Source organism: Bos javanicus, chromosome 26 (genome assembly GCF_032452875.1).
Source record: "Bos javanicus breed banteng chromosome 26, ARS-OSU_banteng_1.0, whole genome shotgun sequence".
Classification (NCBI taxonomy): Eukaryota; Metazoa; Chordata; class Mammalia; order Artiodactyla; family Bovidae; genus Bos; species Bos javanicus.
Genome location: NC_083893.1, coordinates 9,060,091 through 9,072,590, shown reverse-complemented (window position 1 = coordinate 9,072,590; position 12,500 = coordinate 9,060,091). Strand labels below are relative to the sequence as shown.

The 12,500-nt window shown below is 43.6% G+C and overlaps 1 protein-coding gene across 20 annotated transcripts in view; it reads left to right on the top strand.

The window, feature by feature from the left end:
* The window catches only part of SGMS1 (sphingomyelin synthase 1), a 325,269-nt gene that overhangs the window by 26,846 nt on the left and 285,923 nt on the right, over window positions 1-12,500 (top strand). For 19 of the 20 annotated variants that reach the window (XM_061402685.1, XM_061402683.1, XM_061402692.1 and 16 more), the window contains one exon: window positions 8,802-8,896. The gene's annotated coding sequence lies outside the window, so the exon portion shown is untranslated. Of the gene's footprint in view, window positions 1-3,377; window positions 6,266-8,801; window positions 8,897-12,500 lie in introns of all 20 variants that reach the window. The other variant, XM_061402691.1, reaches the window with a different exon arrangement.

Genomic DNA, 12,500 nt, shown 5'->3' with positions numbered 1-12,500 from the left:
ACTTTTTTATCTTCCTCAAACCAGGAGGACTGAAGCTGGGTAACCGAAACATTCTTCCTCCCCACCTTTCTGCCTGTATCCATTCCAGCATCTGCTCAACAGCCAGCTGTGACGGGGGAGAAGCATATGGTTGACTTGAAAGAGGCAGTTGGGATGTGACTGTGTGTGAAATACACTCACCTGCCCTCCCACCCCACCCCGTACAGGATGACAGTAATGACACCTCATGCTTGTTTTTTTATTTGTGTTCTCCTTAAGTGCCTCTGCAGACATGATCTCATCCGGTGCGAGGGGCTGTAGCCTGATTACTGTATGGGAGCACGCAATGATGACGACCCCTTCTTTGTAGATGCAGAGAGGGAGATAAGGAGTGAAGAATGTGCCCAAAGTTAGTGAGTCGTTAGTGGTGGAAGGGCTTCCCCAGTGGTCAAATGGTAAAGAATCCGCCTGCAGTGTGGGAGACCCAGGTTTGATCGCTGGGTCAGGAAGGTGCCCTGGAGAAGGGAACGGCTACCCATTCCACTGTTCTTGCCTGGAGCATTCCACGGGCAGAGAAGCCTGGTGGGCCTCATGAGATCTCAGAGTCGGACATGATTGAGCGAACTTCACTTCAGTCTAGTGGTGGAAGAGACCAGATTTTGAGCTGAAGTCGTTTGCTCTTTCTCCTTTTTTATAACTGGTAGAACTGGGTTGTATCAGATTGATGTTTTCACCTGCTGCTGCTAAGTCGCTTCAGTCGTGTCCGACTCTGTGCGACCCCATAGACGGCAGCCCACCAGGCTTCCCCATCCCTGGGATTCTCCAGGCAAGAACACTGGAGTGGGTTGCCATTTCCTTCTCCAATGCATGAAAGTGAAAAGTCAAAGTGAAGTCACTTAGTCGTGTCCAACTCTTCGCGATCCCATGGACTGCAGCCCACCAGGCTCCTCCGTCCATGGGATTTTCCAGGCAAGAGTACTGGAGTGGGGTGCCATCGCCTTCTCTTTTCACCTACAATCATTAAAAAGGAAGATTGGCTGAAGAGGTGGGGTTCTGAGGCCTGTTCTGGGCAGAAATGAAGAAGTTGCCTCGTTTCAGTTGGTCAGTTTGGGAATATGATTGAATTCAAACAATTTTCCTGCTTCACAAGCCAATAAAGTGACAACAATAAAATCTTAGTCGTTTTTCAGGTGTACTCTTGACATTCTACTAAATCCTTTAAAAATGATTTTTTCATTTTCCTGTTTTGAAATTCTGGAGTCGTTGCATAAACTTATGCAGCACAAGAAAATGGCTTGCTAGCATTCAACAGTCACATTGTCGATTTCCAGGAATATCTAAATTTTGAAAATTGCAGCCTCTGAAGTGGGCTATTGCAGAGGAACCACACCTACATGTTTAAATTAAACTTTGGGCTTCTGACAGCAAAGATGAAGGTAGAATGAGATTGAAAATGCAAGGGTAGAACAGTTAGGACACAAGATAAATTCAGACAAGCAGCGAGCCTTGTGTGGGGGTCTTTTACTTTGTTGGGGGACAGGGGGTTGAACACTCACTCTGTTGATCTCTGACAAATGTGTCTAGTTTGGTTGTCTTGTCATTCCTCATTCTTCTCAACTCTTTCAGCATTTGGTCACTGAGTTGTTCCAGCTCCCCCTACATTCCACCCGCATGCAACCTCTCTTCTCCTTCTTCTGCTATGCAAAAAATGGTATTCTCGGTCTTCTCTGGTCTCTCTTCTCCTTCTTCTGCTGTGCAGTCTCTCGCCTGCTACTGGTTGCTTCTACCACCATCACTCCGCCGTCCACACTCATCTGTGATTTTCTCATTGTTTTGGCCCCTGATGGTGTCTGTGTGGGTGCATAGCCACTTTTCTGTATCTGGGTATTTTTACTTATTTTTCCTGCTGTCTTCCCAGACTCGGTAGCTTAAAAACAAACTGACTTTGCAGTGTTTGTGGTGGAATGAACCTTTAAGATCATTTGCCTTGTTGTCTCATGCTAGAATTAAAAGGCTCAGGGAGGAGATGTGGCTTGTGTAATTTCAGTCATCAGTTAGTGAAATCAGGCTAGAACCAACGTGAGAGCAAGGCTAGAAGCCCTCAGAGCTTCTGTGTTGATCCCTCCTCACACGTTGACTCTTCATGGTCTCCTGAACCATCACTGTTCCCTCTGCAAGGAACTTCAGAGCTACTTGGCTTTCATGTGTCCCCTCCATCACCACAAACCAAATGTCAAGTATCCATTCACCAGGACTTACCAATTCTTTCTTTTTTTTTCCTAATTTTATTTTATTTTTAAACTTTACATAATTGTATTAGTTTTGCCAAATATCAAAATGAATCCGCCACAGGTATACATGTGTAAGAATTTCTATTGTAACAATTTCATTCTTTAATAATGAAAAAAAGTTTACCAATAGTGAAATTCTCTTTTTTGGAGCATGTAGTTCTGTGAGTTTTAACACATGCATATAAACGGAGTAGAGAATAACCCAGCACCTCTCGCACCCCCTGGTGCTGCTCGCCTCCTTGTAGTTAGACCTTCCTCCTCCCCCTGGCAACACTGATCTGTTCTCTGCCACCCTAGTTTGGCCTTTTCCAGAAAGTCATGTAAGTGGGACTGTGTAGTCTATCCCTTTGAGACTCGCTCCTTTCACTTAGCATAATGCCTTTGGGATTTATGCATGTTGCTGTGTGTATCAATAATCTGCCCCTTTTTATTGTTAAGTGGAATTCCACAATATGGATATACCACAGTTCGGTGTTCACTCATCATACCAGCAATGTGTGAGAATCCTAGTTGCTCTGAGTTTTTGTCAGCATTTTATATTGCCAGATTTTAAAATTTAGCTATTTTGATAGATGTGTAATGATATTGTGATTTTAATTTGCATTTCTTTCGTGATGAATTATGTTGAGCATCTTTTCATGCGTGCATTTGCTGTGCAGATTTGCCTGTTAGGTATATCTGTGTATCTTTCGTCCTTTATGATGTCTGTTTGACCCACATCGTATCATATCCCTATTCCATCGGTTATCGTGCCTGACTTTCTATGTCAGCATTGTTGCCCAGGCGCACAGTACACTCCAAGGTCAAGGCCTGAGCTGGGAACTTTGTATACGTAATCTCATTTTACGCTTATAAAACCCTTGTGAGGTGAGTGGTTGTCTTCTGTTTTTATGTTGAAGAGCCCATGTTCAACAGATATTTATTGAATGCCTACTGTATGTATGCTATGAGCCATTATTATACTCACTGACAAGTTCAGTGACTTTGGGCAAGTCATTTCACCTCTGAGTCATTTTTCTTATCTGTTTAATAGGGATCTATATCACAGTATTTTCTCTCAGGGATATTGAGCAAAGGTTTTCTTTCTTTCTTTTTTTTTTTTTTTAGATTATTTTTTTAGGGTTGCCCTGGAGCTCAAGTGGTCAAGAATCTGCCTTGCAATGAAGGAGACACTGGTTTGATCCCTGGTCTGGGAAGATCCCACATGCCACGGGGCAGCTAAGCCCTCGCACCACAGCTACTGAGCTGGCGCTCTAGAGCCCCTGCTTCACAAGAGAAGCGGCTGCAACGAGAAGCCTGTGCGCTGCAACCAGAGAGCAGCCCCCGCCTGGCACAGCTAGGGAAAGCCTGCACAGTGAAGACCCAGGGCAGCCTAAAGAAACGAGTAAACATTTAAAAAGGAAAAAGAAAAACCACTTTATAAAAAAAAATTATGTCAAAAAAATTTCTTTCTTTCTTTCTTTGGCTGCTCCGGGTCTTAGCTGCAGCGTGTGGGGTCCTCGATCTTCACTGTGGTGGGTGGGATCTCTAGCTGTGGTATGGGAGATCTGTTATAGTTTCCTGACCAGGGATTGAACGCAGGCCCCCCTGCATCGGGAGTTTTAGCCACAGACCACTAGGGAAGTCCCCATGAGCAAAGGTTTTAAAGAAGAACGTAGAAGGTCGTCCATGGTATATATTGAGAAAACATTGGCAGTGGCTGCTTCTATTATTCTCTTCAAACACTTCATACTGTACTGAGGCTGTTTCTGCCCTTTGCTGGCTACCTTCCTTTGGAAAATTGCCCCTTAGCAGGTCTCCTCCTCCACTCTGGATCAAATATTAGAACCAACACAAGAATGAGCCTTTTGATTTTTAAGAAATATGTTGCTCTGTGTAGTGACTCACTACAAAGTGGCCAAAGTACTGCAGTTTCAGCTTCAACATCAGTCCTTCCAATGAATATTCAGGACTGATTTCCTTGACTAGCCTTGACTAGACAGACCTTTGTTGGCAAAGTAATGTCTCTGCTTTTTAATATGCTGTCTATGTTGGTCATAACCTTTCTTCCAAGGAGCAAGAGTCTTTTAATTTCCTGGCTGCAGTCACCATCTGCAGTGATTTTTGGAGCCCCCAAATCTTCACAGTAACCCTTTGAAATAAAAGTTAGCCCCATTTTACAGATGGAAACGTTGTGTGCAGTGGCCATTTGACTTGCACCCTGTGACCGCTGGATCTTTGACCATGCTCACTGCTCCTGCTGGAGACCACTCTGCCTCAGTGCCTGTCATGGAGCCATGACAGCTGCTGCCTGCCGAGTGCCAAGAACACTGGCACATCTTCTCCCTCTGTGGCATCTGTTTCCTTCATGGGAGCTGTTCCCAAGACCCATGGTCAACAATTGTCTCCCCCAAGCCCTGGGGTCAGGTGCTTTTATTTTGTCCAGAAAGTCCACAGTAGAAAGAAGATGAACTTTAAGTCAAAGACAAGGATCAAGTGGCGTCTCAACCACGGTCTTTGTTGCCTGTGTGTCTTTGGCCAGGTTATGTAAACTCCTAGAGCATCGATTTCTTCAGCTGTAAAATAGGAGTAATACGGGCTGGTGGAGATGTGGGGATAGAAATAACACAACAGAGCACTTAGCAAGTGCTTGGCACGTTGCTGATGCTTTGTAACTGGTAGCTATTGTCACCATGGCAGGCAGGGCCTTCTAGCTGGTCTTAGGAGGCTGAAAAAGCTGCTGAGAGTAGTGGTTAGAACGTGGATTCTGGGGTAAACCAGGTTCAAATCCTTGTTCTACCACTTATCAGCGGTGTGCTGTGCACAGCCTAATTGCTGTCTATGCCTCGGTTTCTGCCATCTGTGAGACGGGTGTAGCGGTAGTTGCTACCTCACAGGGAGAAGTGATTGTAAAGAGACAAGAACTGGCAAGAGGTTGAGTTGAAACAACCCCATTTTGATCACTAACACCATTGTTTCTTTCAGTGACATGATAAGAGCCTCCTTGAAATTCATAGTAACCTTTCTTATGTCCTGGCAACCCACTCCAGTATTCATGTCTGGAAAATCCCATGGACCGAGGAGCCTGGTGGGCTACAGTCCATGGGGTCGCAGAGTCGGACACGACTGAGTAACTTCACTTTCTTCTCTTCTTCCTGCCCAGATTGAAAGAATTTCTCATTTTTTCTATTTAATGGCAACAGAAATGTTTGATACTATGATTTTACTGGAAATACAGATTAAATTGTCACAAAATTACTATCTCCACCTAAGACATTGAAATAATTAAACCTAAATAGAATGTCTTTTTGTCTAGAGAATACCTAAGAGTTTTTAGGTGACTATATAAAAACACAGGCAACTCTGTATTAAAAAACAACAACAGCAACACACTGTTTCTTTGAAATGATTTGACTCCCCAGATTCAAACTTGAATTTGGCTGGATTGCATGCGAGTTCATTTTTTTTCCCCTTCAAGTTGACAGTAGTAGGCGAGGACCGTAGCTGTGAGTCCACCAGGAAGAAGACAACCTCTGAATTTAACATAGTTCTAGAAATCCTGTTTGACTGATACCCATGGGCAGTGTGTGGTGCCGGCTGGGTCTGCATCATTATTCCGAAGTCTGTCCTGTGACTAATATGTTCCAGCTGTCTGGGTCACTACTTTGGAGTACTGTTTATTTGTAGCGGCGATGCTGCAAATAGGAAAAGCTTTCCCTTTTGTTGGTTGAAAGCTTTGCTGGTGATTAGCAAAACAAGCAAGCCTCTTATTTGGAGAGAGAAGGGAAGGGTGGCTAAATAGTCAATTGTGGCAGCTACTTTGGAAAATGATCTGGCATTTCGGAGAAGCTGAACGTATGTGATCCCAAGCCCTGCTCTCTTCTTCTAGGGATACGCCCTGGAGAAACTCTTGCTGTGTGCACCAGGGGACGAGCATTAGAATCTAAATGGCAGCATTATTCTTAATAGCGAAAACCGAACAATCCCCAGATGATCCTCAGCAGTAGAACAGAGCGGTAAATTGTGGGTAAAGTCACACAGTGAGAACAATATGGTGGTGAAAAATCAGCTACAGTCACATGAGTCAGGAGGGATGAATCTCAAAATCAAAATCTCAAGAGACGAGTCTGAATACAGTCCTGGTTTCCTTTGTATAAACACTTAATTAAAACCAGACAGAACACAACAATATATTGAACATACAGATGTGATAAAACCATAAGAGGAGCAAAGAAGTAAGTCAGAATTCAGGCTAGTGGGTTATCTCTGGTGGAGAGAATGGAGGGTGCAGAGCAGAGCAAAGAGGATCTTTCGTAACATACCAGGATGTGTGGTATAGATGGGATTGTATGTATCTAGACTTCATCCCATTAGAGAAGGAAGTGGCAACCCACTCCAGTGTTCTTGCCTGGAGAATCCCAGGGACGGGGGTGCCTGGTGGGCTGCCGTCTCTGTGCCTGGGTCGCACAGAGTCGGACATGACTGAAGCGACTTAGCAGTAGCAGCAGCAGCAGCAGACTTCATCCCACATGTACCTAGATCTGGCAGAGATCTGGGACTCCTGAGTTTGAAGAGAATACTCTGAAACAGAGACCATTAGGAGTTTTCTGGGTGTACTGTGATATTAAAATGCCCGCCAGCTTGACACTGCCTCTCAAGGCCATCTTTAAGGAAAGAGAGAGATTGCAGCCCTCACTCCCTTCCTCCACATGCCAGGGTGTAACTAGAAATGAACTAGGCAAGTAAGGGTAGGTGTTTTAGCTTAAAAATTTATGCAACGATTGCATTCAACTTCATGATGCGTATGTGTTTCATAATAGTGTTAGTATCACAGATTCATGTGCTTATCCTTCCTTCCCCCAAATCTGTGAGTAAAGTTGTTGCTTCCAAAGGTACATCATGTTTTTTCCCTTGGTTTAGTGTTGCTCTTCTTGGTCAGTATTCCTGGGCTCCAAGTGCTCTTGTCTGTGGGGTGTTAAGTCACATCCTATCTTTTTTGTGAGCCTCAACATCCCTGTGAACAGGTATTCCAACCCACAGGAGAGGTGGCTGCTTGGGGAGGTTCTCTCAGTTTTTAATCAGGCTAGTGAGTGAGGAGGCAGGACTGAAATCCAGGGGAGGGGGTCCTTGACTTTTGTACACCAGCACCGTCACACGGCAGACCTCGTGACCTCTAAACCTTTGTGTATTGCCTCCAGCATTTTGGTGACCAGCAGATGAAGGGCCACTTGAGGCTGTCAGGGAGGGCTACTCCCTTCTCCAGTAGTTTTGATACCGCTTCCATCTTTATTGGCAGAACAGTCGGTGTCTGTCCTGTTGTATTTTACTATATTTTGCCTTTTATAAAAAATGAATGGAAAAATCCTCAACAGCGCGTGGTAATTGTCTATTGTTGTGGCAGAGGTGAAAATTACCTGGGGTGCCATGTGAGGCTTGTTTTACTTCCTTTGGCCAATAGTGTGCCGTCTTGAAAAAGAAGGGAGAAAAATGAAATATATATATATATATATATAAAAATATATATATAAATGTCAAAAATACATGAAAGGTTATTGTGTTTCAAAGGGAAGTATAATTACTGATAGTAATTATAGTAATTGGTAATCATGAGTACAATATTCATGATACTATTAAGAATGATTATTAGTAGATACTCTTAGGGTGTGTGTGCCCTCCATCCATCCCACTCCCTTTTCCCCACCCCCCACCCCCCACAATGACATGTGGCTGTGTTGTTTGGTCATTTGGCACTGAGGTTGGTTTTCAGGGTGCTGCTGTGTTGAGGGGTAGACTGGGGAAGGTGGGGACAGCCTGTATAGTGAGATAAGCCCCGAGCTTGGGGTCAGAAGGTCCAAGTAGCAGTTTCACGTCTGGTGTTTTCTAGTTGAATGCCCTGTACCATCTCTGACACTTATGTGCCTTCTCTGGAAAATGCATTCAGTAAACATCCCTTGCCTCACAGGGCTGTGGCAAGATCAAATGTAACAGATAATGTGAGGCGTGGTGGAGGCATCAGGTCTGTGACCGGCAGGCCCCTGGGTCACTGTGCCCAGGGAGCGCAGTGGTCGAGGGAGCGTGTGTGGTAGCCTGTAGTAATAGACCGGCCCTGGATGCCTTTGCTGGGAGGGGCGTTGCCTGGAGGCGCAGCAGGTCTCAGTGTGGTTCTGCGAGGTAAGTAAGTGCCTTCCAAGTGTAGCCTCAGAATACCAAGTCAGAGTCAAGTTCAGGTCCTTAATAAAGCCTCAGTTTTTGTTCCAGTGGAGTTTGGGCTACATCACTGCCCTGAAATTTATGTGAATTAAAAGAAATTTACTGAGGAATTCCTTTGTTCCAGAAGTTCCTTGAGTGGGTGAGGCCAGTGGTTGTTCCCTGCATTCAATATGCGATGGGATCGATTTTTTCTGCTTTCACTTTTCTCCTTGCCTGAAACATAATTACAACAGTATTTTAATCTACAGGCTGGACACAGATTAAGAACATTGTGTCAACCGAAATAGCATTAACTTAATAAAGATCATTGATGGTAACATGCTGTTTTGCTTCTTCTTGCAGGGTGAGGACAGCATGAACATCCCTAAGTGTGCCTCTGGGCATATTCAGCCATTCGCTTTTGATTAGAGGAAAGAAGAGGGCCATCCACTTGAAAGGTGAGTGAGGATTTCCATGTGTCTTTTTATTACAAAAATTTTCAAACTTACTGAAGAGTTAAAGGATGAGCAGCAAGTTTCTGTGTGTCCACTACCTACATTTAACATTTGTTAGCATTTTGCCATATTGTGTGTGTGTTCAGGTTTCCACATTTTCCTGCTGAAACATGTGAAAGTAAGTTTAAGAGATCATGATGTTTTTATCCTCGATTCTTGGGGATACAGTTCCTAAAAATAAGGATATTCTCTCCTGAGAGGCATTTTAGAACATGCATAAACTCTATGGCAGAATCATTTAGTTAAGTATGATTACATTTAGGCAGTGATTTGCTAAATACACAGACCTGTAATATGAATTTGTTTGGTATGAAAAACATCTGAATATAAAGAATTGGAATTTGCACTCTGCATGTGCCCTGTGTAGCAGAGGATTCCTGTGCTTTCTCTGTTCCTGGTAATGTGCCGGTCTGCCCCACTGTGGCTGATGTTTGTTCTTAGGTCAGGTGATCAGATTACTGCTCTTCCTCCTTCCTAATCAGCCTTCACACGTAGACCAGTCTCTGTGATCTAATGTGATCAAAGGTCTTAACTGATTTTTCTAAACCGAAACTTACAGGAGAATATGAAAAGAACATGAGTAGTGATGTCTAGTTGAGTTTCAGTTCAGTCGCTCAGTTGTCTCCGACTCTTTGCAACCCCATGGACTGCAGCACGCCAGACTTCCCTGTCCATCACCAACTCCCAGAGCCTGCTCAAACTCATGCCCATCGAGTCGGTAATGCCATTGAGGTACTAGTTGAGGTTAGTATAGTAAAATCAACGTTAGAAAGAGTCAGAATGATTCCCAGCCCTGTAATTTGACTACCTGCATTGAAACTTTACATGCATTCTTAGAGATGTGTGTTCTGTTCTGATTACAGTTATATCGAGGCCAGTTACACAACTGTTCATTACAATTCTATGTAATTCTTGCAAGGTGGCTGTTGGCTATTCTACATTCTAATCTCAGTTACGTTTCATTTATGGTATCTTCTTCAAGTAGATACCATAGTATCAAGTAGATACTTCCCTGAGTATTGAAGCATTTCTTCATAGAAGTTTATGAACTGGAGTTAACTATTCAGAGCATTATTTTAAAAGAAGTATATTTAAGTGAGCCACTTAGAGCGGTGGAGTCCTTTTTAATATTCTCACTTCTCATTTAGAACAGAAAGTTAGTGATAGCAGTAAAGTTTCTGAAGGGCACTAACATTTTGAAGGAGCTTAGCCTGGAATTACAGATATCTCAGAATGACCTAGTTGGCTTTCTCACTGTCTGGTTATGCTTTGAGATGATGAAAAGGAAGGTTGGGGCTCCATATGAGGCAAGAGCCTTATGGGGCTCTGTGTGGGGCCTTCATACGGCTCTCTGGACCACTTCCAAGTGGTGGAATGTTTTTATTTTATTTTTTAAACTTTTTATTGAAATAGACCATATATGTAAGAAAATATGCATGATGTAAGTGTATAGTTCAATGCAGCTTCCAAACTAAGCTCAGTTATGTCACCAGGAGGCAGACCAAGAAGCAGCATTTTTACCGCCGCCTCACGCCTCCTCTCGACGCTCGATACTGGACACGACCTACTCGGTGGGGAATTACTCTCTTGACTTCTAAGAGCATAAATTAGTTTTTCTTGTTTTTCTTTGTGTGTTTCTGTGTGTGTGTGTGCGCACACATGCGAGAGAGAGAGAGAGAGAAAGAGAGAGATAACATGATTATACAACGCAGATTATATTCTTCTGTGTCCAACCTTCTTCAGTCAACAATGCATTACAGAGATGCCTGCGTATTGTTGCATTTAGTTGTAGATGGATCATTTTCATTGCTGGAGAGCGTTCCATTTGTGAATTCAGCAGTTTATTCCTTCAGTTAGTTGCTGGTGATTGGGGGAAGGCACTCTGAAGCTTTAACCAAGGTTTTATCCTCACTGTGGTCATGATTGAGATGTCCTGAGTTGTCCAACCTCTGCCCAGCTTTGCTGTGATGTGAAGGAGAAATCCTGGGAGCAGATACAAGGTTGAGCCTTGTATCTGCTGGAAACAAGCTGGAAAGGATTGGTGTTTCAGTCCTGTGATGAGTCCTGTCGTTTTTCCTGTGACTCACCACGTCCCTTTTCTCTTTGGTCTCCATTGGCATGTGTCTTGTCCATTCTTTTGTCAGCGATTAGAACTTTTTCTGCAGCCCCTCCTAGGAGACTATATCAAACTATATCAAACACTATAGTTTGACTATATCAAACACTAGGCAATCAGTCATATTTAAAGTTCATTGGGTGCTGATATTTGGTATTAGATGAAGCGCGAAGAGATGAAAGTCATGGGCTTGCTCTTGAGGAGCCTATCTTGTGGTTATGGATTCACAGTTACGGATATGGGCCACATTCCTGGAAACCAGTTGTGCTATAAAGTTTAGGATGTAAACTCAGAGGCTTGCATGGGACTGGCTTGTAACATGATGGAAATTAGTAGGGAGCAGGGTTGCTCAGTAAGGAGGGATGGAGCTGTGAGGAATGATTATATATGTCCTGCCCAGTTTTTGACCCAACAAAACATGTCTGGCTGAATTTAGCAAGTCCACCAATGTCCAGCCTTTAGAATAGAGTGTTCACTATAAGAAAGTGGTTCTCATGCGATCTGAATGATTTTCTAGCCAAATTCTGTTTTTATAGATAAAGTTTTATTTGGACACAGCACAGTCAGGCTCCTTTGTGAATATATCCTCTATGACTGTTTTTGTGTTACAACAGCAGAATTGAACAGTTGTGAGAGAGATTGGAATATCTGCAGCAGTGACCATATAGCCCACAATGGCTAGAATGTTTACCATCTGGCCCTTTGCATAAAAGTTTGCCACTTTCTCTTTACTTTATCAAAGCAAGGACATAGTAATAATAACCTCTCTAGGCTTCCCAGGTGGCACCAGCCGTAAAAAACCCGCCTGCCAACGCGGGAGACAGAAGAGACATACATAGGTTCGAGCCCTAGATCAGGAGGATCCCCTGGAGAAGGAAATGGCAACCCATTTCAGTATTCTTGCCCAAAGAATCCTGTGGACAAGAGGAGCCTGGTGGGCTACAGTCCATAGAGCTGCAAAGAGTCAGACATGACTGAAGCGACTTGGCATGCGTGCAGAGGTGTGAAGTAGTCTTTATTCATTTATTTATTTTTTATGTTGGCTGCACTGGTCTTCACTGTGGCACGCAGGCTCGTGAGTGGACTTTCTCTAGTTGCACAGGGGCTTCTCTATTTGTGGCTCGAGGGCCTAGTTGCCCCGCGGCATGTGGGAATCTTAATTCCCCCACCAGGGATCAAACCCATGTGCCTTGCATTGGAAGATGGATTCTTAACCATTGGACCACCAGGGAAGTCCTTTAATGCCTTTATGGATTCATTTATTTATCCAACATACAATATATTTGCAGAGTGCCTATTGTATGTCAGGTGTAAAATGGTGATAGATATGATTCTGGCCCCTGTGGACTTTACAGAAACCCCTGTGAATTTAAAATTCCATTGTAGGATTGTGCTTTTTTTGGGGGAAAAAAAAAAAGTGTATTATGGAAA